This window comes from Thermobia domestica, chromosome 3 (genome assembly GCF_964235325.1).
Source record: "Thermobia domestica chromosome 3, izTheDome1.hap1.1, whole genome shotgun sequence".
NCBI classification, from domain to species: Eukaryota; Metazoa; Arthropoda; class Insecta; order Zygentoma; family Lepismatidae; genus Thermobia; species Thermobia domestica.
Window position 1 is genome coordinate 196652996 of NC_137456.1, and position 20804 is coordinate 196673799.

The 20804-nt window shown below is 38.0% G+C and overlaps 1 protein-coding gene across 1 annotated transcript in view; it reads left to right on the top strand.

Annotated features, from left to right (window-relative positions):
- The first annotated feature begins 2593 nt into the window (after positions 1 to 2593).
- Positions 2594 to 20804, top strand: part of LOC145681562 (uncharacterized) — a 103665-nt gene continuing 85454 nt past the window's right edge. Inside the window, exon 1 of the mRNA XM_081753201.1 lies at positions 2594 to 2729. The gene's annotated coding sequence lies outside the window, so the exon portion shown is untranslated. The remainder of the gene's footprint in view (positions 2730 to 20804) is intronic.

Consider the following 20804-nt stretch of genomic DNA (forward strand, 5'->3'; position numbering starts at 1 on the left):
AAAATGTAGGCAGAAGAAAAGTAGGTAACAAAGTGTTGAATACTGAAAAGTTGAAAAGCGAGGAAATAAGAAATCTTTTCGCTGAAAAATTCGAAGAAAAATGTTCAAACGAGGAAAGGATAGGCGCAGGTAGTAACGCACGGTGGGAACATATTAAACGTTGCTTACAGCAGGCTGCAGAAGAAGCAGTAGGTTACCGCGAACACAAAACTGCTAAGAAATCATGGGTTACAGAGCAGATGTTGCAGAAAATGAGGGAGAGGAAGATGTGGAAACAGGTTGATACAGAAGAGGGCAGAAAGATGTACAGAAAGTTAAATAATCAATTACGAAGAGAAACAGACAGAGCGAGGGGAGAGTTTTACAAAAGAAAATGCGAGGACATAGAAGAATTAGAAAGAGTTGGGAAATATGAGGAAATGTACAAGGAGGTGAAATCTATGGAATTTCGGAGGAAACAAGGGAGTATTATGATGGCAGTAGAAAATAAGAATGGGAAGGTAGTCAGCGAGAGAAATGAGGCCATAGGAAGGTGGAAAAATACGTTGAAGACTTATATGAGAGTAGGGATAGACCGTGTAGCCTAAATGTTGAAGTGGAAAATGAAGTAGGCGAGGATGATAAAGGATTTAGTATTCGGGATGAGTTTGAAAAGGCTATATCCGAGATTAGGAATGGAAAGGCAACAGGAATAGATAACATACAAATCGAATTCATTAAAAATATAGGAGACAAGGGAAAGAAAGAATTGTGGCGACTATGCAATGAAATATATGAAACAGGAGAATGGCCAAGAGACTTTCTGAAAACGATCATGATACCGATGGCTAAGAAATCGAACCCAAAGGGATGTGAGGATTATAGAACTATTAGCCTTATATCTCATGCAGCTAAAATTCTGCTCCGAATACTGAACAGAAGGTTATATGGAAGAACAAATAAAGATGTTGAGGAAGAGCAGTTCGGGTTCAGAAGAGGCAAGGGCACAAGAGATGCTATTGGATTATTAAGAGTGATCGGTGAAAGATCTATAGAAAAAGGGAAAGAGGTGTATGTTGTATTTATTGATCTAGAAAAGGCTTTTGACCGCGTGAATTGGGAATTGTTGTTGGGAGTTCTAACAAAGATAGGGTTGGAATGGAAAGATAGAAGACTCATAAGAAACTTATACATGAACCAACAAGTAAGTGTTAGGATAGGGGAAGAACTGACGGAAGAGAGTGCAATTGGAAGGGGAGTTCGACAAGGATGCTGCCTCTCGCCAACACTATTTAATGTCTATCTAGAAGAGATAGTGAAAAAGAGTTTACATGATGATGATGGTATTTCAGTAGGAGGTAGAATGATTAGATGCATAAGATTTGCAGATGATATGGCGCTTTTTGCAGAATCTGAAAAGAAAATCAATAAAATGTTAGAAAAAATGAGAAAGGGCTTTGAAGAATATGGGATGAAAATAAATGTTAGAAAGACAAAAGCCATGGTGATTGGAACGAAGGGGTCTGTGTCAAATATAAAAGTAGAAGGGGAGAAAATAGAACAAGTGAATAGTTTTCGATACCTGGGTAGTATTCTTAGTAATGACATGAAATGCGAACGTGAAATAAAAGCAAGGATAGGAATGGCGAAAGAAGCCTTTAAAAGAAAGAAAAGTCTGTTTTGTGGGACCTTGAACAAAGAGTTCAGAAAAAGACTCATAAAATGCTTTGTGTGGAGTGTTGTACTGTATGGAGCGGAAACATGGACATTACGTAAAGGTGACGAAAATCGACTGGAAGCCTTCGAAATGTGGGTGTGGAGGAGAATGGAAAGAATTAGTTGGGTCGAGCGGAAAACGAATGAGAGTGTTAGAAATGGTGGGTGAGAAAAGAACACTTTTAGATATATCGTTCAAGGTTACAAAGTGAATGTTTCATATGAAGGTTAGCCAATTACTTGTTTTTTTTTTTTTTGCCAGAGCACGTCACATACCGTGTCTAATTGTCATTTGAAGAAGAAAAATAATGCTATGGGGGGAACCGACCCCGCCGCCAGTGATTATGACTGAATTGGGGAAGGTATGGCGATCTAATCCGCTTCCGGCTTCTTCCGATCATGTAAGTGACGAACCAAGTTTATCTACAACTGGGTTTGCAAAGGATAACAGTGTTCCCGACGAATCTCAGTTTCCTGCTTTACCACCGAGATCCGTCGCGCCTTTACCATTATCAACCATGTCAGTATTGGAGGAGAAAAAAATCTTGGTGTCTGAGCAACAGCCCTCCGAGTCGTCTCTGGTCTCCACGATACATTCGGAGAATCTCAAGAATGCAGATGTGACCATGTGTCCAAGTGAACACCCCCCCCCTCACAGGGTCTTGATCCTCTTAGCAATTCAGTTATATCACCCAGTGCTACGATGATTGCCGTTGATCCGGCTTCCCAACAAAAACGCCGAAGGGTATCTAGATCGACTACAAAAAAGAAAGAACATACAGCTGTTGTTGGTGGTTCTCAAGGTGCGATACAGTCCAAGTCACGTGATCACAGCCTCAAAGGCCGTGCTCCGTGTGATTCCGAGATATAGCGTGCCTGCATAGTGTGTTTGTTTTTTTTCTTTTTTGCGCCTTCAGTTCACGAGTGCTTTTAGTTGCATTGAGTTGTGTGTTTAGCAAGGTGAAGATTTTTTTTTCGTTTTTGTGTGTTATACATTTCTTGTATACTGCAGTGTCTTTCTATGGGCGATACAAGTAAGTTTTTGTTTGTTCTGCTGTTAGTGTTTTTGTGTGGGAGTATGGCGCAGATCAATGCTTTTACTTTAATTACTCTCAACATTAATAGAATTAGTTTTGCACAGAATTTAGCGTTATTACAACAATTTATGAACGGAATCGTGCAGATGTTTATTGTTTAACTGAAGTCACTTTTCATACATTTGACTTTCTCTCTGACTATAATACTATAGTGAATTCTGAAAAAACCACTGGTGTCGCGATGTTAGTACGAAAGGGTCTACCTAATGATAGGGTTATGCTATCTCCGGATGGGAGAGCCATCCGTTGCTATATTCACGGTATATGTATTATATGTTTATATGCCCCTAGTGGATTTCTTAAAACACGAGGGAGGGAAGATTTTTTTCCAGTGTCATTCCATCGTTATTACCTCCAGGTCTTACTTATTGTTTATTAGCCGGCGATTATAATGCGGTGATCGACGCCCGTGATTCGCTCACACCATCACCTCCGTGTCATGCCTTAGTTGAGTTGGTGAGAGTTCCTCAGCTCCATGATGCTCTTCTAGCATCTCACTCTAAGCATGCAATGGCGTATACCTGTACTACGACACAAAGTTGCTTGGATAGGATTTACGTCGATGCTCGCTTAAGTAAGGCTGTCCTCGCAGTTCATACACGGCCTTTATCGTTCTCAAATCATGCATCTGTATTAGTTCATTTTAAGCTGCCTTTTTTTCTTCCGGCGGGAAGGGGACGTTCCTTCTGGAAGATCAACAACGAAGTGATGTTAAGAGACGACACTGTTGAAGAGTTTACCGAGCTTTTTAAGTACTGGCGTAAAATGCAACGTTATTTTCCAACGGATGTTGCGTGGTGGACTACTTATTGTAAACCCAAATTCCGTAGTTTCTTTCACTGGAGAGGGAAATTGTCCCAACAGCACGATCGTCAGCTATATGAGTTTTATTATAGGGCACTAAGTGACCTCTGGGCTGCACAGCCTTCTCTACTTAATCTGGCTTGTATTAACGATATTAAACGTAGAATGCGTCAAATCGATACTCGAGTATCGTTGCAGGCGTATTTTTCAGAAGATCTATATCATTCTTTTTCGGAAGAACCGTCTTCCTTGTATCATGTAGATCTCTTGTTTCAACAGCGACGAGCTACATGTATTGAACCGTTAGTATTGGCCAATGGCGATACCATTTCCCACCCTTTACAGATCTTACAAGAATTTACGCAACACTTTATAGCCTTCACGAGCGCATCGCATTCGAACTTTCTTTTTGCTGCTGAGTTTCTATCAGCCCTTCCCCAGCGGCTGCCTGCAGACGCTTGTCAGGCTTTATTGCGCCCAATTACGGCTGACGACATCTTGGCGGTTCTCAATAAGTCTAAGGGACGTAGTTCTCCCGGCATTGATGGCTTGAGTGTATCTTTTTACCGTCATTACTGGCCTATTCTTCGTGGTACTCTTGTGACACTTTTTAATTCCTGGTTGTCTAATGTGCCCTTTCATTCTAATACTGCGGTTGTCGCACTTATACCCAAATCGTCCCAGGCGAAGGTTGTGGCTGATTACCGCCCTATTTCTTAATTGCCAGTTGATTTGAAATTATTTACTAAAGTTCTTATAGCTCGATTACATACAGAAACTTATCAGTCCGTATCAAGCAGCCCTGCACGAATCCAATAACATTCAATTCACCCTTCGTACTCTTCGAGACCTTTTTGCATACTTTCAGTCTCGCGGTGTCCCAGCCGGAGCGTTAGCAGTAGACCTAGAGAAGGCTTATGATAGTGTCGACCACAATTTCCTTCCTCTAACCCTCGACGCTTGGGGTTTTCCCGCAGCTTTCTGTCAAGTAATTTCGAATTTATACACCACCGCCACGTTTCGTCTCCAAATTAATGGACATCTATCTGACCTCATTCCCTTAAAGCGAGGTTTGCGCCAGGGCTGTAGTTTAAGCTCTATTTTGTTTTCGTTAGTTATAGACCCTCTCCTCCATCGTTTGCTGCTTGTGGCTCCCCCAGACCCTACCCTCTTTACTTCTCAAAACATCTATTGTTTCGCTGATGATCTGACTATTACAGGGGTCGACGCGGTTGCTCTTCAGGGTGTCTTTCCGGTTCTCAAACGATTCTCGCGTTGCTCTGGCCTTCAGTTTAATGAAAAGAAAACTCAAGTATTACAATTTCACGGATTTTAGTTACCCTCTCCTAACCCAGGTACGCAGCCTATACCGCATGTGACATCCTTAACTATTTTAGGCATTCCATTCACGTCACTTCCCACTCCCCATTATGAAGAAGTTTGGCAACCTCTCCTTAAGCAAATTCGAGGGTTGTTCTTCACCCTACGCTTTCGTCGCCTTCATTTATGGCATCGTATTCATTTTATCAATATCTACGTGGCATCTAAGTTGTGGTATAGGGCTCGGGTATTTCCCCTCCCTGAGATTTACGCCAAAAGATTTGAATCTCTGTTCCTTTGGCACATATGGCGGGGTTACTATTTTCGCATTCCCAGAAATGCCATTTACCACTCACGTTCCCGCGGTGGTCTCGGTTTAGTTCATATCCGTCTCAAATGTCAAACTCTCTTCATGGCAGATTCCTACGTGAGTCTTTCATCCGTCGACTCTATTACAAACCATTGGTTTAGTTGTTTTTGGCCGGAGTACGCTCACCCTGTCACTCTCCCTTTTATTCAATTTGCCGATCAGTGTCCGAAATATGTTTTGATCTTTATTCGATATTGGATTTATGCCGGGGTGCCTTTGGTCCCTCAGCAACACAATGCTCGCTCATTATATTCTGTTCTCTTCACATTGTCCTCTCAGCCGACTCAGTTACGAGTCGTACAACAGTTTCCACATATAGAGTGGCAGCAAGTGTGGGCTAACATTTGGAACCCAATCTTACCTTCCTATATGCAAGTGTTATGGTTTCAAGTAGTCCATCAACTTATCCCAACACGTGCGCGGCTTTATGCAATACAACGAGCACCTGATGCTTTGTGTACTATATGTCGTTCTGAGGACACTTTGGCTAATCGGTTTACAACATGTGAGGGAGCGCCAGTGATATGGAACGCCTTGCAGGTGATGGTGGGTCGTATCACTCGTCGTCCGAGTGCACAGTTTCACATTGATCATCTGCTCCTGCCGGACTTTCATTTTTTTCCCCACTAAGCATCCTACAGTGCTTTTCCTGCTAGCCAGCACTTTACTATATTTCCAGCGGCATATCACGTTACTGGATGCACGCACTTACTTTGATTTTCTTCAACGTACACGCTGGAAATGTTATTCTCCGCAGCAGGAAAGGATTTCTTTTAGTAGGTTTTTAGAAGTGATTTTGTCATGAATTAAGTTCCTCTCTCGTTTTTTAATTATTATTATTATTATTATTATTATTATTATTATTATTATTATTATTATTATTATTTAAATATGCATTTCTTTATTTCTAGTTCTCTGCATTTATAGTTGTAGACCCAGCATTGGTGATTTTTATATTTATGTATAGTGCTTTTCTTGTTTAGACTCAGATAGTTGAGTCCATTTTGTATTTTTCAAGAAGGTAATAATAAAACTGATAGCGTAGTGGTAGCGTAATGGAGTTACGATTAATAAAATGTCCATCATAGGTTCAAATCCTGTTCGTGTAAAACTTGTATTTTTTACAAAGTGATAGTGAAGAGTCGATTTCTCATATTATACGTGCAATGCTTAAGAAAGTGGAAGCTAACACCTTTATCATGATAGAGATGATTTACGAATGTTGGTTGTGAAAGGGCAAGGGATTTACCAGGACATTCGAAACATTTCATTGATCTGCAGTAAACACTTTTCGTGTTATCGTTCTCAGAAAGAAATATTACAGCATTTGTTTAACAAAGCTTGGGTAAAACAATCTGTGGTGTAGTGGTAAAGTACCAGACTTCTAAGCAGAAAATCTGGCTTGGATTCCCCACCGGGTAGTATGACTTTTTCGCATAAAATAATGGCTGCAAACAGAGATTTATCTTCTGTTCGAGAACTTACAGAGCATCACTGACGAGAGTTCGAATAAACAGTGCGTGCGTTCTTCATCATACACTGTAATGATAAGTATGTTTCATATTTCTACTCGTCCCTCTCTCTCTCTCTTTCTCTCTCTCTCTCTTTCTTGTCGTTTCCCTATCCTGTCGTTGCATCTTTCACTTCTCCCCCTCTCTCTCACATTCACACGCACTTCATCTGCGTGTGCGTGTTCCAAAGTTAAAACGGAGCAAGAGAACGGTAGACGTGGTCTGGAGAATGTAATTAACTGACAACTTCAGCGTCGAGTTTTTCGTGCTCCAGTCCTGGTCATCTCTGAAAGAAATACTGTTTAAACGCAAGAGAATAAGCAAAATATCTTTTTTATCATCTGGGTTACCGAGTCTCAGTCGAATTACGGGTCACTATGGGTTTGAATCCTCGATCCAGTGGTGGTCCATAAGCTAACCAACATCATCCGACTGACACTATGATCCGTTTTAGCTCTAGCGTCTTCATTCTCTCTGAGAAAATTACAATGTTATATTCGCAAGAAATGAAAGTGATACTGGATGTTCGGTACAGATAAATCTTCGGAAAAGACTAGAAAATAGTAATTTCTTTGGTTATTTGAAAACAAAATTTTATTTATGCTAGTTCGACACAAATTTGTTTCCATCTTATAATTCAATGTGATTTATTCATGTTGAAATTTGAAACATGCAAGGTCTGCTACATCTATAAGGAACATCCAATTTTCCATTTGAACATTTGTAACTTTGCATTATATACGGAACGGACTTTTAATATAGGGTATTTCTGATAAAAATTTACCGGCAAAATAGCAATCATTCAATTTTATCTTTCTTTCTTTCTTCCTTTTTCTTTTCTTTTTCTTTTTTTTCACTTTGCATTAGTAGTCTGGAATGGAAGATATGACCTACGCTACCTACTGGGTTTATTAGAATGTAGTTTGCATCAGTACGTCCAATGAACACTACCGAATTTACAACCGAACCACGCAGAAACAAAGCATGTGTGTTAAACTGTTGACATTATCTTAGATGTATCTGTGAGATCTACAATTCTACTGGAAATTGAATATGCTATCCTTTATGAAAGGGACCTAATGAATGTTTCAAGCATCCTCCACATATTCGAATAGTCCTGAAAAAATATATAAAACAAACGTTATTTCTATATTACTGTTGGATTTCTGGTAATGGAATTTTATAATGTTAGGTTCTTTTCTTGCAAGTTTAAAATTCCTCATTTTTATCTGTTCTCCCTTTCACTTTTATTCTTCTCTCGCCTTCTCTCTCTCTCTCTCCCTGTGGCTCGTTTCTGAACCTTTGTGAAATAGACATTCATTGGTTTCAATTTTTAATTATGTGTGTGTCAGTTTCTCCCTAAATTAACTTATGAATCTTGTTTCATCTCGGTTTTGTTATTTCATTTTATCGATACTAATACATGTGTAGTTTGAAATTATAATTGCGTTCATGTTGTTAGCTAATTTTAGTATGGGAGAGAAGAAAGGAGGAGTGGGAGGGGGTCTCTCTACCAGACACGATTATGGAATAAGAAGGTGTATATTGGGTGGCCTAGCTGCACGGCGTTAAGTGTCGCAATTTTTTTTATGCGGAGTGTACAACGAATTTAGCGCCATACAATATATATATATATATATATATATATATATATATATATGTGTGTGTGTGTGTGTGTGTGTGTGTGTGTGTGTATGTGTGTGTGTGTGTGTGTGTGTGTGTGTGTCAAGAAACAATAAAAGTTATTTTAAATAATAGATAAATTTGAAAAGAAACGCACAGTATACTCTTTCCTATATCACATCAATCGCTATCTCATATTTCACAATGTTGATATACGGCAACATCACCTCCACCTTATTTACTGTATGTCAAAATAATGTGACCATATGGAAACACTCATATTCAAATCGCTATCAACAATCTATTAATCATTACTGATATGTTATAAGTGTTGCTTTTTGATTCTTGTTGTCATTGCGACACCTCCACTCTAAAAAGTTAATCAATTCACAGTAAATAATAATAATAATTGATAAATTATATTACCTCTTTTGTCCTCTACCCTCCGAACTGCTAAAAGCTACAGTTCAGCCACTGTGGAAGCTAAGCATTTCTGACGAACGCTGGCAGCGCTTGACAGTTGAGTCAAAAGGTTGTAGACAAATGTCTACAACGCGACATAACGGGCATGAAACATCAAAACTATATATTTAGCTTCAAAGAAACGAATGTTGCCATATGGTAACAAAAATTCTTTAAGGGTTAAATGACATACGAATGTAGACCATAACACAACAAATCTGATAGATTGGAAAGCAATTATTACGTGCTGTACGTAAACCACTATATTTTTCACCACTTGCTATATTTTTTACTCAACTTAATTCGTCCACCTACTGCAGTCGAATAGAGCAATGAAGTTGTAGCGGAAAATAAGTTATCGGGTGAGGTAGCTTTCTCGAGTCGTGCCGCATTATGTTTGATCAGTTTGTTTGCAATATGAATGAAGCCTTCGATTATTGAGATAATGTTGGCACGACTACTGTGTTCTCCAACGATAGATCATGATTGCAACTTCCGAACTTGCGAACCACTTTTCGTTTAGATATCACATGCTACATTCATCCCAAGTTGCTATTGCTTACGAAGGTGGATAAAGAACTTGAGTGAAAAATATTGTGAGTGGTGAAAATATTCTGGTTTATGTACAGTAAGTGATAATTGCATTCCAATCTATCAAATGTTATTGTGTTATGGTCTATATTGATAAGTATGTAATTTAACGAAAGATAGCTATATAAACCCCACATTGTTTTCGACCAAAAGCACAAGAAACAAAGCAATAAAAAAAAGCTGAAGCGGTTCTTCCAGACTGGAACAGTTCTCTTCGGCATTATATGAAGCAAATTGAAAGTAATGTCATGAATAATAATGTAATAATAAACAACTTGGATATCAAATTTCACTGTTAGTTTTCTTGGCTTGTATATTGTTTAACTGACATGTGTTTTCGTGATAATCCTAACTTTCAATATACGAGTATCAGTCTCCTAGAATTTCGTAAATAACTATAAAGATGATCTTAAATCTTCCAAATAAGTGCAGATAATGATCAATAAAGTTGATAATTGACTTTTTGAGAACATGCTGGTCCTAATTGATGTATCACATGACTACCTTTCCATTTCAAAAAATATCACATATTTCAAAATGGCGGATTTCAAGATGGCCTCGGAGGTTCGTGATCTACCCTGTTCATTCTTCTCTTGTTAGTATGTGAAACTACCACCATTTGCGTTGTCTATCTTTCACTATTTTTACGATTCAACAGTTTATTTGATGTATTTCAATAACAACATAGCTCTTCTCCCACCAACTTTGACCTCCTCTGTTTCTTATGGCGTTCAGCCGCCATAACTTTGTACATACACATATTTTCACACCCTCTATCAGATGCACTATGTCTTATGCCACAACTCGATTCACCAATCTGGACCCTTTACTTGTTAGCAATTCATGACAAACTATTGCATGACCCGAATAACTCTAGTAAATCCACAAACCATCATTTGTCTTATTTTACCGAAATACGTCATGAATTTCGGACAACCTGATATTTGAAATGTTGTTAATACGCAAAGTTCATTGATCTCATCACTTATTCTTTACGATCATCACAACCTTTAGGGTACTTCCCGTAGACATAGAAAGGTGAAATGGGTGTAGCATGCAAGTAAACCAATGAAAAGCAACAGGATAATATTTACCTCCTCCAGACCCCCCTGAAGTGGAATATGTTGATTATTCAACAAAAAGACTTGAAATCCAATCAGAAAATTCATAACATATAAAATATGTAGCCAAGTCTCGACTATGCAATAATAATAATAATAATAATAATAATAATAATAATAATAATAATAATAATAATAATAAAGAAATAACATAATTACAAAATCAATTACGTAAACAATACCTTCCAATTAAGAGAAATGATTGCCACGACAACGGGTCGTAACTTGTGGGGGCAGGGGGGCCATTGCCCCCACCTCAGGGAAACTCCCTGCCCTTCAAGGGGTTCCCATTTTAAGACAAAATTGTCTTACTCCATATACGATACGAAAATTAAATTATAATTCAGTAAAAAAAATGTCTACTTTTAGGGGCACTAGAAATAATATATATTCGTATATTATTGTCAGGTTTGTTAATACGTATATTACCAGCAATTAAACGGGTTGAATTTGTCACTGACAGACTTTCTTTTATTACTCTTAAGGGACGGTGGCGTGATATTATTGTTTTAAATGTACATGCCCCAACGGAAGACAAGGATGACGATATAAAAGACAGTTTTTACGAAGAAGTGGAACGGATATTTGACCAACTCCCGCGATACCATATGAAAATTCTACTAGGGGATTTCAATGCGAAGGTAGGACGAGAGGATATTTTCAAACCGATTATAGGGAACGAAAGTCTGCATAAGGAAAGTAATGACAACGGTGTTAGTCTCGTGAATTTTGCAACATCCAAAAACCTAATCGTGAAGAGTACAAAATTCCCACATCGCGACATTCATAAATACACTTGGACATCACCAGACGGGAAAACACATAATCAAATTGATCACGTTTTAGTAGATAGAAGAAGGCAATCTAGCATAATTGATGTCCGGTCGTTTAGAGGGGCTGATTGTGACACTGACCACTACCTGGTAGCAGCGATAATACGAGAGAGGTTATAGTTGAATAAAGGTAATATTCATTGTCCGAAAACGGATAGATTCAATTTAAAGAAATTAGAAGAGAGCCAGGTAAGAGAGAAATACCAGATTGAAGTTTCGAATAGATTCTCGCCTTTAGAAGATTCGGAGTGCACTAGTGTTGAGGATAAGTGGATTGAAATTAGAGATAGCATTAAAATTTCAGCAGAAGAAAAATTGGGACACGCGGAAATACGTAGGAGCAAACCATGGTTCGACCAGGAATGCATAAAACTAGCAGAGAAGATAAAACAGGCAAAATTACGCTGGCTACAAACTCCGAATGAAATAACTACACAAAATTTCGCAGATATCAGGCGGGAAACATCCAAAACTTTTAGAACAAAGAAACGCGATTTTCTGAAATCTAAAATTAAGGAACTTGAAGATAATAGTAAAAATAAAAACATCCGAGATATGTATAAGGGAATCAACGAATTTAAGAAAGGCTATCAATCTCGTGCTTATATATTAAAGAAATCTGACGGTACAGTTCTCACTGACACGGATAGCATCTTAAATAGATGGAAAGATTTCTTTGACGATTTGCTTAACACGCAACCGAAAACTAGTGTGCGTGGAGAAAAGGAGATACACACCGCAGAACCGTATATTCCAGAACCCAACCGAATAGAAGTAGAAACTGCTATAAAGAAATTAAAGAAACACAAATCTCCGGGTGTAGATGAAATTCCGGCTGAGTTAATTTTAGCTGGAGGCGAAAAATTGTGGAACAAGATACACAAACCCATTCTCCTTATCTGGAACAAGGAAGAATTGCCACAAGAGTGGAAAGAATCAATCATTGTTCCAATTCACAAGAAAGGCGACAAAACTGACTGTAATAATTATCGAGGCATTTCTCTTCTGTCAACATCCTATAAAATCCTTTCAAATATTCTATTAGCAAGACTGACCCCATACGCAGATGAAATTATTGGAGATTATTAATGCGGATTTAGACGGAATCGATCAACTATCGACCAAATATTTACCATTCGCCAAATACTCGAAAAAAAAAGAGGGAATACAATACCCCGGTACATCAACTATTTATTGATTTTAGAAAGGCGTACGACTCGGTTAGGAGAGAAACATTATACAACGTTCTTACAGAACTTGGAATACCGAGAAAGCTAATTAGATTAAGATATGTTTAAATGAATCCCAAAGTAAAGTCCGGGTAGGAAAATTTTTGTCCACGAGCTTTCACGTCGAAAATGACCTGAAACAAGGAGATGCATTGTCGCCATTATTATTTAACTTCGTTCTGGAATACGCTATAAGGAAAATCAAAGATAACAACCAGGGTCTACAGTTGAACGGTATTCACCAGGTTATGGCATATGCTGATGATGTAAATTTAATAGGTGATGATAGGAGAACAATAGAAAGAAATGCAGAGATCTTATTAAACGCTTGCAGGGACATGGCTTTAGAAGTAAATGCAGATAAAACTAAGTACATGGAAGTGCGTCGGGACCGGAATACAGCAAATTATGGATGCGTTAAAATATTAAATAATACTTTTGATAAAGCGGATACTTTCAAATATCTAGGATCAATATTAACAGAGGAAAATCATATTCACGAAGAAATTAAATGTCGACTAAAAGCAGGGAATTCGTGTTACTATTCGGTTCAAAATCTCTTGTCGTCGCGAATTCTGTCGAGGAATTTGAAGCTTAAAATATACAAAACGATAATCATGCCTGTTGTTTTGTATGGCTGCGAAACATGGTCACTTACTCTGAGGGAAGAACATAGACTGAAAGTATTTGAGAACAAGATCCTGAGACGAATATTCGGACCCAAGAGGAACGGGAATGGGGAAAGGCGGAAACTTCATAACGAGGAACTGTATAATTTATATGGTTTACCCAACATTGTTAGGGTCGTGAAGTCTAGGAGGCTTAGGTGGGCGGGTCATGTAGCTAGAATGGCAGAAAGTAGAAACGCTTTCAAAGTCTTGACTGGAATACCAATCGGAAAACGACCATTAGGAAGACCTAGGCGCAGAAGGGAGGACAATATTAAAATGGGTCTCGCAGAGATTGGAATACAAAGTAGAAACTGGATGCAGTTAGCTAAGGATAGAAGTCAGTGGAGATCTTTTGTGAACGCGGCATTGAACCTTCGGGTTCCATAGGCCATAGAGTTAGTTAGTTAGTTAATAATAATAATAATATTAAGTAGAAGTATTAGTAGTAGTAGTAGTAGCATCATTGATAATAATTGTATTGTTTATATAGGATACTTGAAGAAAGTACTTGAAACTACACACAGCATTTGGCTCGATTTTCTTCGTTTTGACTCGACTCGAGTCAAATTCGAGTAAAGTTGCAGGAAATTTTTCGAGTTGAGTTCTCAGTCGAGTTCAAAGATGTCTGTTTTGAGTCGAGTCGAGTTTGAGTGAAAACTCGAACTCGCTCGTGCCCATCCGCACAATTCTTCTTCTAGTTTCCAAACAAGAAAAGACGATAGAAATTATTTTCACATTCTCTGAATTAGTGCTCTCAACGGGTCGGGTCGGGTCGGGTTGAAGACCGACGCGACCCGACCCGTGACCCGAATTGACTGACCCGACCCGACCCGACTGACCCGAACCGTGATCCGATCTGATTGACCCCACCCGACAACCCGACCCGAATAACCCGACCCGAGCTGACCCGATTGACCCTACCCGACAACCCGATCCGAGCTGACCCGATTGACCCGACCCGACAACCCGACCCGAGCTTACCCGACCCGACAACCCGACCCGAGTAGCCTGACCCGACAACCCAATCCGAGCTGACCCGACTGACCCGACCCAAACTGACCCGATCCGAGTCGGGGCGGGTCGGGGCGGGTCAACCCAACCCGTTTGAGAGCACTATGGTCACGACACTGGGTGAACGCCAAAATGCACTCCCATTGGGAATTAAACCAGGACCACGTGTACCGAAGTCTTACACGTTAACCACTAGCTAGATCAAGCGTGGGATTTGTATATGCATCTTAATGAATATTTAGCACTTTTTAGGTTTAGTTATTTCTTTTTATAACTGACACCAATGTCCGACGTGGGAGAAATTTTTTTCTTGCTTTAGTTCTATGTGACGAAATTTTTCTTCAAGGTCAGTGTTCTCACCTGCTCGGACGGCAGGGGGTCTTGTCGGAAGGCAGTAGCAAGAGTATCTTGGCGGAGACAAAAGGAAATCGCTTAACTACAATGATAAGGGTTGAGGAAACGGGAGAACAACTGTGATTTTTTCCAACCCCTCAACTTTCATTCCAAAATAGGTTCCTATGATTCCGGGACCCGTGCCACTTTGATTTTTCTTTCTCGGTAATTAAAACGTATTTTACAGTATATATAGTAGCATGTAAGAAGATACATAATATGAATTTTGTAATTTAAAATTTAAAAATACAGTATGATAATTAATTATAAAGTACTAATTTTATTTCATCACTTTCAGCCCAACAAATGAAATTCAAACAATTCGCTCCCTGGGTCTTGGTCATCAATGCTGCGTCTTATCCTTTGTCTTGCAGTCAAGTCTTGGTCCTGAATTTCGTAGTCCTGGTTATCTTTCATGCTTACAAGAGCCAAGAATGCTCGCCTCATCGGTACAAATGAAGACCAAGTGTGATTTTGATTATGGTTTTTCATACTATACGGAAACCAAGAAAATACGCTCATCGCTACTTGGTGATCACCAAAACAAGGCCAAGAGCAAGATTACTATGCACTTCGTCTTGCATATCCAAACTTTATCTTGTTCTTGTATCGGTGTCCTTGGGCTTGGTGAAATAAAATGAAATATTCAGTTTAAGGTCCCTCGATTCTGCACCGAGGCTAAGGGATATAGTGACCATGAGAAATGAATGAAATGGAATGAAGAAAGTGAGAGGAAACAGGAGAAACCCGAGAAAACCCACTGCACGGCGTTTTTCCACCACAAAGCCCACTTAGCACAAGCTGGAATCAGTGGCGTCGGAAGTATTTTTCAGCTGGGGGGGCAAACTGCTGTCTTGAAAATAGACACAGGAATGTAACATAGGTAAGATAATACGAATATATATTTGTAATGTAACAATAATTTGATTTGATTGGTTAATAATAATAATAATAATAATAATAATAATAATAATAATAATAATAATATAATAATAAAGCTGTAAACAGTTTCGCGAGAGTGAAATTTCCATCTATGAGAGGCATCTTAGTTTACATCTTTAGATTAATTAATCCCGTGTCAGTTCTGTGCAGAAATTTTCAACCGTGAATTCTGCTCTGGTGCAGAAATTTTCAACCACTGAAATCAGAATTAAAAACATATAAAATTGTAAAATTTGTACTGCTCACAATGACTGTTTGTAAGTACAATTTTTACCATTTTATATACTAGTACATATCTTTAACTATATTGGACAAGGTCACACGGTCACTATTAAAGAGTCTTAAAGCTGCTTAAATCACTTGGAAACGAGAAAATTAAAATTATATTATTAAAAATCCAGTTCTAGTGTTGCAGTACATTGTAATATTAGAAATTGCTATTCAGAACTACAAACTTTGTAGCACTTTGTAGTAGAAAGTAACTTGAACATTATAAAACAGGCTACATAATCAAGTAAAATATAAGAAAAAATATTTTTTCTACCTCCTTGACTTCGTGCCAGAAATGGAAAAATGGAATTTTCACTAAAGACTTCATAAAATTTATATAGATTATTCAATTACGCTAATTATCCAGAGTTATTTGTATTTTTTACTACACTTACTTCAGTATATCTAGTTTATTACGTTCACCTCTCTTCCTAATCTCATTATATTCACTTCACTTCACACTAATAAAGTACGACACAATTAATAAGGAATAATTCAAGTTTATATTGAATTTTAAGTGATATTTTGTAATTTAAATAATTGATTATATAACGCATAACATTTTCGCTTACGTAATTCTACATTTATTTCTTTTCAAAATTGACCAAAAGTGTCTTTTCTTTCGCTTGTCTTTGATATGAATTCTCTTGCAATGATATTTAAATCTAAGTTTGGTCGCTACCCATGTGCAACAACAGCAGATGAGCCAATCTTTCCTGCGTCATGGACGTCCTCAAATATGGTTTTGGGCGATGCAAATAGCTGAATGATCTTTCGCAAATGCTCAAGAAGATGGCATAGTGAGAACGACAGTCCCTAGACGATTTGGTCGAAAAGGCTGCGAACAGTTGGGGTTTGAGCACTAATAGTTTTTAATATTCTGGTGGTCGTCAGCGACTCAGTCGTCATCAAAGTAGGTGGAAGCAGCCTGAGCTGAGCTCATAATCCATCCAGGTTAAAATCCGACGCGTGAACTCCCAATTCCTGCTTCAAATAACCTCTTGAGAGAGGCCCACCAGCACATGTAGCTCGTTCACAAAGTATCTTCTGGAGTTTTATGGGTTGTTTGAGGCCTGGATGATTGAAATGACGCTGTACTTCATTCAACATATAGTCAATGATTTCGATGTACTTTTTCGAAGAACTGGTACAGGTTCTAGAGTAGGTGCTATAGAAGTTTTATCAGTCTGCTCCAACCTGATTGGTGGTCTGTTTGATCTTGAAGTGGGCAATTTTAAGTGTGGTCTGTCTGCGTTTTCCTTTGCTTACTTATAGATGTTTTCAAATGCACTGTCCGTTCGTAGGTTTCTCAGAGTATCCTCTAGATAGAATCACTGCTGCTTTTTTAGCTCCAGAAGCAGAAGCTTTAGAATTTTGAAGCACTTTCGCCAGTTGTCCGTAAAGTACTGTACAAAAGCACGTATACTATCAGAAAAAAATATCATTCTGAATTTGTTCATTCTTTTCAAATACCCTTTTAGAGTTACTTTTTGATCATTATTTGGACCACTTCTATTACTGATGATTCTTTTCCAACGTGATTTGAATTCGTTTGTAGTAAATTGAAATCTGATTAGAGATTTTCGCCTAACACACCAGCGAGTAGGACAAAGACGCAGCAAATGTTTAGGATTACTTTCGTTGATAGTTTTACAGGGATCGAGAACAATGTTGGCGTATGTTGTCTGTCGTTTTGCAGAATCCAGGTTGATGCTTCAAACGTCTTTCACTATGGCCCGTACGTCCCACAAAATTTCGCATTTTCGTGCTACTTCCTGCAATGGAAGATCTAATGCATGATTATTGCAATGAATGTATACAGCTTTCGGATGTTGAGTCGAAATTATCTTCTGCACACCATTCACTCGTCCTGACATAATAGCTGCACCATCATGACATTATTCGCGTATATTTTCTGCATTCAGGCTAAGTTCCTTTAGAATATCTTTGATCGTGAATTCTGTTTGTGCCATGTGGGATGATCATTCCCAAAAATATTTTGTTGGGTTTGATGAATCAGAGTCAATACAGCGCACACAGAGATAGCTGTTCTTTCTTTGAAATATCAGTGGTGGAGTTGGCTATGATTGCATAAAATGCAGACTCTTTAACTTCTGCTACCAAGTCTCTCTATATTGCATGTTCCATAATCTTTAAAATTGCATTCTTTTAATCAGCACTAAGCCAGTTATCCTGTCGATTAATCCATTGATTGAGAACAGGCACATCCATTTTTCTTTCAGCCAGGAGCAACATCAAATTATCCGTACTATGCAAATGTTCACTGATTGCTTGACCACTGCTAGCTAAATATCTAAGACTACTAATTATTAGAAGCAGCGACTGTCTTCCTTATTCTTGTTTACGAACTTGGTCTGAAAGTTGAGCTGAAACAGGTGTTCCGTTTCTGCACTCAATCTTAACCCTTTCACTACCACTGGGACATATGTGTCCCACGATACATTCTCAGAGGATCCGTGAAAATTTACCGCATGTTATTGCTATGAATCGATATTCCACTAGTAAAGAGAAGCCTGCTAATAGTTCACAGAATTGTTATGAACATTATCAAATAGACAGTAGTGGAAGTGAACGTGGTGATAATGGAACAGATTAAAGTGAAGAACAAGGTGCTAGTGATAAAGCAGTAGTTGCATGTACTGTCATTTGGAAAAGGATGCTGAAATGTAAAATATTTGTAATCATAAATACGACCCAACTGTTTTTTTCTGACAATATACGTATCATAATTGAAAATACATGATGATCATTCATGTCACTACCACTGGGACATATAGATCCCACGTAAAAATATCAGTGAGATACATATGTCCCATCCTTCTCACGTCGAAAAACGAAACTGCGGAAAATGTTTTATATATATATATATTTCTTTTACATTTCAAATATATATGTTTGAAAACAACTTAAAGTAGCCATATATGAATGTTTCTCACTTCGAAAAAAAAATGGTAGTGAAAGGGTTAAACGAACGGAACGACAATGGAGTTCGCATTTTTCATGTGCTCTGAATTATTAATCCTACCTTGTATATTTTTCCTCCTCACTAAAAAAACTTACTGCACTCTGCATATTGTTTCTAAGAACATTAATTTCACTTTGTGGAAAATGTATTTAGGCCCTAAATGTCCTGTTACTCATTTCAACTGTTATATTTTTCAAACTTTAAAATCTCGCTCGACGACTCGTTTCATGTTGCAGACTTACGATTACTTAAACTACAATTTCTAAAGAATTTAGTGTTTTGAAAATGTACACCAATGGAAATAAAGAGAATTTTCAATTCTTTTTCCTAACTCTTTCTGTCTAACATGGGGGTAGAAAAAGCGCCCGGTCCCTTGTTTCAAAGAGAAAGATGAATCTGGAATAGAGAATTTTTTCATATTACCATAAAAAGCAAAATTTAGTAATTATAATCAGTGTTGTGTGATGTTTTTACAGTCTGAAAGTGAGGGGGCAAAACGAGAATCTTGCCCCCCCTGAAAATTTCAGGATGGGCAACTGCCCCCTTGCCCCCGATTCCGGCGCCCATGGCTGGGATCGAACCATGGACACCATGAGGGGCGGAGCAAAGGGAGGGCCAAGGGGGACCAGGCCCCCTTGCTCAAATTCTTGGCCCCCTAGTGCCCCCCCCACACAGATGATGCTATTATAGGTCGACAAACAGTGAGTTGTCAGTGGCTACAAGTGAAACTACTTCCAAAACATCTCTGACAACAAAGTTACGAACTGCAGAATACCGTTGCGTTCCGAATAAAATAGCTCCACTCGTTTTAGTTTGTAGTACGGGAAGATTTAATTAACGGAAATCTGTGGGATGCTTGCATTGACCATTGACCTCGCCCCTGGACATTCATTTTAACCTCTGTCCATTATCTAGTTATCTCCTTTGTTTTTGACAAACAACCAGAAAAATAGAAAATCAGTCGGCATTCTCATTCGCTTCAATGTTGAAAGTCATACTAAAATATCATATGCATACTTACAAATAACATGCACTGCAGTAAAACATTACACTTGTGTTGGACGAAAAAAGTCTTCGTACACTAAGTAATTGATTTCCATTGATTATGGCGACATAGAACAAATGCACAGCATCCATTAAATAATTTGGTATTATTATTATTATTATTATTATTATTATTATTATTATTATTATTATTATTATTATTATTATTATGAGTTTATCTACCAAACAAGTATTTATTGATTAATAAAAATGATTAATCAATTATATTTAGTTACGTATGGTAGATGACTTCAGATTATATTATTTACTGACCGATAGTATTCCACGCTGTCGTATCTGTGCATAAGAGGTAAGTTCTAATCTTTTCTTTGTAGAAGTTAAGTAAAAGAACCTGTTTTACCTCGAAATGCTTAATTTCAATTTTATTTACACAAAGACAATTCTAACATACAAGATGATATTAACGATGCTATTTGCATATACGAGTTACTTGTCACAAAAACTAATTACGCTAGGAAACTAAAACTATGCTCAAACTGTCTTTCTTAGCTAACTTTTGGTAGCAATTGAAACTCACATGAGTAGCTAAGTGGTAGCAATTGAAACTCACATGAGTATATGGTAACCTCTCACCCGAAGTCCAAGGTTAATCTCTTTGCACATGGCTAAAAAAATAAAATAAAAAAAAAGTCTCTGTTGCCTCCGTTTTCACTCTCCCCATCTGCCAGCCTGAATCCCCATTATACTACCAAATGTTATCAATCTTTAATTTCAAATTAAGTGCTTTATGATTTTTTTGAAATTATAAAGTCTCATTAGTTTCTATCACCGTTGTCACTTAGGACAAGTTATTATAACAAAGGAAAAACA